The sequence below is a fragment of the Empidonax traillii genome, unplaced genomic scaffold (assembly GCF_003031625.1).
Source record: "Empidonax traillii isolate 1590-97213 ecotype Southwest subspecies unplaced genomic scaffold, ASM303162v1 scaffold293:size840699, whole genome shotgun sequence".
NCBI lineage: Eukaryota > Metazoa > Chordata > Aves > Passeriformes > Tyrannidae > Empidonax > Empidonax traillii.
The window spans coordinates 190,700-195,699 of NW_020955486.1; the positions used below are offsets into that span (position 1 = coordinate 190,700).

General features: G+C 37.6%; 1 protein-coding gene across 1 annotated transcript in view; it reads left to right on the forward strand.

Moving 5' to 3' along the window:
• The first annotated feature begins 1,930 nt into the window (after positions 1-1,930).
• TTC29 (tetratricopeptide repeat domain 29) overlaps positions 1,931-5,000 on the forward strand; it is a 196,076-nt gene continuing 193,006 nt past the window's right edge. The window contains exon 1 of the mRNA XM_027890662.1: positions 1,931-2,175. The gene's annotated coding sequence lies outside the window, so the exon portion shown is untranslated. The remainder of the gene's footprint in view (positions 2,176-5,000) is intronic.

Sequence of the window (5,000 nt, forward strand, 5' to 3'; positions counted from 1 at the left end):
GGAGGAAACACTTGTGGGTGCTGGTTGATTAGAGGCAGGACGTGACCCAGCAATGTGCAGTCACAGCCCAGAAATCCAGTTGTATCCTGGGCTGCGTCCAAAGCAGCGTGGCCAGCACGTCAAGGAAGGTGATTCTGCCCCTCTGCTCTGCTCTGCTGGGATCCAACCTGGAGTACTGCATCCAGCTTGGGGTTCCCAAGATAAGAAAGCCATGGACATATTGGAGTGAGTCCAGAGGAAGGCAACAAAGCTGATCAGAGGTCTGGAACACCTCTCCTGTGAAGACAAGCTGTTTACATCAGATAAAACCTCCCATTTAGAATTCGGTCTTGCTTTACCTTCAACATAGTAAAAACGTGTATGAAGAAAGCATTATCATCAACATTTAATGCAAAATAAGTTGGTTTTGTTAAAGCTGCCCTTTAAAAATTTGAAAAGTTTCATTTTGATTCCTAATCTAAGACTTAGCCAGCTAAAATGCACTGACTATAACCAACTTCACCAAACCTGTTGTGTTTCTTCATCCACTATTATTTATGCCACTTCCATAGAAAAGCAAACAAATTCCATTAAGAAGGTGGCTTCAGATGGAAACAATAGGAAGGACTTCCAAGTAATAGAAGATAAAGATGTGATTTAAATTAATTTAGTTTAGAGGATAAATACAGATGAAAGCCCAGTCAGCAGGAACCTAATATCCTCGGCAGAGGATAGAGATAGAAACTCTGCAAGGTCCATTGCCAGCATCTATTTGTCACAATAGGTACTTAAGTTTGAATACTGGTTTTAGAACTTTTCAGTGAATGAGAGTTTCTGTAACAGTCTAGAAGTAAGAGTTTAAAGAACAACATGTTTTCTCATGGATTTCTTAGACTTGGAAGACAGTCTAGTCCATCTGACATGAACAGAAACTAACACTGTTGCGCTTATGCTTCTCATTTGGCCGTACATTTGATTGCTTTTCTACCTCTAAGGATGTATTTGAATAGTACCTTGAGGAACGCTTCTGAACACCTTTATTGAGAAGAATTACGCATTCTTAGAGTTGTGTTATCAAAGGACTTGAACTGAACTCTCCAGATCCCTTTTTTTAAAATATATCTCATTGTCTTTGTGTTAGAATGTCAGAGTGTTAGAAAAGCTAGCAAGAATAAACCTTTTCCTAAGTTTCCTGTAAAGCGTGAGGGTACAGTCTCTGAAAGTTTTAACCTAAAATATCTCTTTTGGGGGGCTAATATACCACATTCTACTTTGCTCTTTGCCTCAGACATGCTATTTTGATCCAGTAAGCATTTTGTTTACATAAAAGCTCTGCTATGCATTTCATGACCTGACATGAACTGAGTATCTGGCAGGCAAATTTGGTCTAGACTTCCCTAATATGTGTCTGTGAATGTCAAATTTATGTCCTTCTTTTACACCTTTGTATTTTTTCCTTTCATCTGCATGCATTCTCTTTCTAAGCTCTTAGGTTTCTTCTGGTTTATTTTGGTTTTGGGTGTTCTTTTTTGGTTGTTTTTATTTTTTTTTTCCTCCAGAAAGCTTTTTTGTTAACTGTGGGTATTTAACATTTTCCTTATTTTCCCAGACTTGTCCTAATCTTAGCAGAGCCATGAAAGGAAAGGGAAATATTTTTATTTCCTGTATTTACTTTTTCTTACTAAACTCTTCCCCTCTTTTTCTTATTTCTAATCCTTTGCTTTTGATTCTGCCTTCTTTTCTCTCTGTCTCATAATCTGTCATCTAACCTTTATTTTCCTTCTCTACTTCTCCTCTTTCTTAATTTATCTTTAATTGCTCCCATAGTAGGGTGGTGATTTTTTTTTGTTTTGCCAAAACATTGAATAGTTCTATTTCTATTCTTTTTTTACTAATTCAAGCCTGAAAAATAATTGATTTCTTTTTTTTTTTAATTTTTTTTAGGCTAAGAAATCCTTCTCAATTTTCAAGATTATAGAGGCATGAGTTGGAGTCTTGTACTTCTGAGGAAGGATATACAGTGCTGGCACTCCCCCACTCTGAGGAATAAGGATCTGCCCTCAAAAAGTTAAAAAGTAGAAAAAAAATCCGAAGTGAAGAATCCTAGAGGACCCCCCTTGAGAGCTGAAGGCCACCCTTCCCTCATGTGAAAGGCACTCCTTTACCCTGCTTCTGACAGGTTGCAGTTACTGTAAGGTAAGCCTTGCTTATTGGTAATGGTTTTTTTGTTGTTGTTTGCTTGCTGTTGATTTGATAATGGTTTGGTCTGTTTGTAACTATGGATTTCAAAGCTGTGTACCAGAAGGGAAGGGGAAGTTTTAAAAGTGGTGTTCCTGCTTAGAAAGTGTCCTCTCACATACCCAGAGCTTGGCTCCAGCTTGATGTGTCTTCGTGCTTTCCCTGGAAATCGAAGTGCTTGGTCGTTAACAGAGCGAGTCACAGTAATGTGTTATGATCTGATCTGGCACTTATAAGGAAATAGAGTGTCTAGCCTTGGATACCTCTCCTCCAGGTCATTTGTCCTAGTGATAAAGAGAGTGCTTGCTCCCCAGAGGAAGCAAAGCCGCCCATTATGTCAGCTCACACCCTGGAAAAGGCTCCTGATTTCAGTGCCTCTGTTTGTGATGTGCTCTCTAAACGGGGTCAGTGTTATAACTGGGAGGGGGGAGCAGTTTCAGCTGTGAGTGAGTGCTCAGAGAAATGGTATAACTGACTCTGTCAGAGATGAATAAAAAATGTAGACAAGCTGGCTTGTTTTATATTCACTTTTTTTAAAAAAATACATATATAATGATTTGTTTTCTGGATCATTGATTTATATGCCAGACAGATGAAAAGCAAAATTTCTATGATGCCTTTATCATTATTCTGACAAGGACTGCTTTTAAGTTAAAGACTGATGAAGAATGCCAACTTTTGACATTACTAGAACAGCTCTATCAGCTTTAATTTTCTTTTGTTTTCTTCTTGTCAAAGAAAGGCCATTAGAGATAAATTATGATCTCAAACTGGCTAATCTAGTGACGTGCATTTTTTTTTCCCCACAAATTACCCTAACCAGTTTATAAAGCATTATATAACCTCATGGAGAAACAAGGTACAGAAAGTAGAAACTGCAAATACCAAAAGTCATCAATCTTTAGGACCACTGGAAGACCACGGGTGAGTTGCCCACAGCTGAGTTGTTGTGTTATGTTGCACAGTTAAATGTATGAACCCGTTTGTTCTGTTTGGCTGTACTTCTGTGTGCACAGTGTTCTTGGCATGTCAGAGACCGCTAGAGTGTGCTCAATTATAGCTCTAATCGGCAGCACACGCAGGGAGAGTGCATAGGGGGTGTTCAGGGTTGCTGAAAGTTTATTTTTTCCACTAAATTAGGGAGCTAGTGCTCTTGTCATTATAGATCAAAGTTAATTGACCTCATGCCATTAGCATCAGTGTGGTTACAGCGCAGAGTTTAAACAGAAAGCTGCAGAGTTTAATTTTGACCAGGCTGTGTGTGTACACTGAAGTTTCACACTGCAGGTGAGAAGTAGCGGTGCAGACTATGAAGATTTAATGCAAAAGTTTTCTTCTTTGGATCCCACTTGGGCTCTAATTTTTTCTGTTCCAAACCTGCCTTTTCTCAGTTTTTTCTTCTCTTTTCTCTCATTTTCTTTCCAACAATTTACTAGTTTGATGAGTGTTTAGCCACGGTGTTTTCTGTAAAACAGAATTGACAACTAATAATAATTCGCACCTCTTTAGCCTGGCATAGTGTTTGCAAAGCAAAACACTGGCTGGATCAAGCATCACCCGATCAAGAAGGCCAATATTATTCATGTATTTTGACAGGTAAACCAAACTAGAAAACAAAATCAGATACTTTCATTGCAACCAAAGGCTGTGCAAAAGCCAAGACAAGAACACCCATTTTCTTACATCTATTCCCATGCTCAACCATAAAATTTTTGGGTTTTTCCAAATATGTATATGATTAGAATTATGATTAAAAGGTTATGATTAACATTCTTTTGGGAATAGATAATACGACTCCTTTATATTTATATTAGAAGCTTTCAAGTGCAATATAACATCCTGAGTATGTTATAATAAGACTGATACAAACAGAGTACACTAAAAAATCCTCCCTGCAGCTCAACTGGGTGTTAGCACAGGTATACAAGGCAATATGTGAAGTGAAAGAGAGAAACAAAGATTATAGAATATGTGAGAAGGGGAGAAAATGCTAGTAAAATCAACAGAAAATATAGAGAATGGCAGGAAAAAAAAAGAAAAAAAAAAAAAAAAGGAAGAAAAATGGGAAGAAAGAGGAGCCAGGCTGGATTTATGTACACCCAGGAACTAAATTGTATATAGTAGATACTATATGCAGGATATAATAATTAGATTTTATTTAGTAAAATAAGAATATAGAATCTAGAATCACACAAGTTTGAAATAGGAATAAAAATCATGTTTCCCATCACAGTACAGACTCTGCTGTCAGTCTACTCTATTTTTAATGCACAGTGGTAAGGGAATAGAAATATTCTGCAGGCTTCACTATCATGATGTGATGTCATCTATCAGTGTGTGTCATAGCCTATCATATAATATATCTATGCGTTATCAGTGAATAGAAAATATTTCCAGAGAAAGTTAATTTAGCAGTGAATAGTAGCATACCTGTAGAAGGAGAGAGCCCCAAATAACGATACTGTGCAGAGAGTTATTGTGAATATAATCACCCTTTTTTTTTCCTTGTAGTTTATGTGTTTGCAGTATCCTCTTTCAAGGCCTTGGTATCACAGAATAATTGTTAGTGTTTAGTCACTTTCTGCACCAGTGATTCCATCTGCTGGAGATTCAATTGATTTTTCAGATCTCAGCATAAAAAGGTCCAGACTGTGCCCTATTGCCTACGAGTGTTTGGTGGTACCAGCAGTAGGGAATGTCAAGACAAATTCTTTTAGGACAAGAGCAATGAAGATGAAAATACCACAGAGAGCTTTATAGTTTCACGGAACTGCAGACATTTC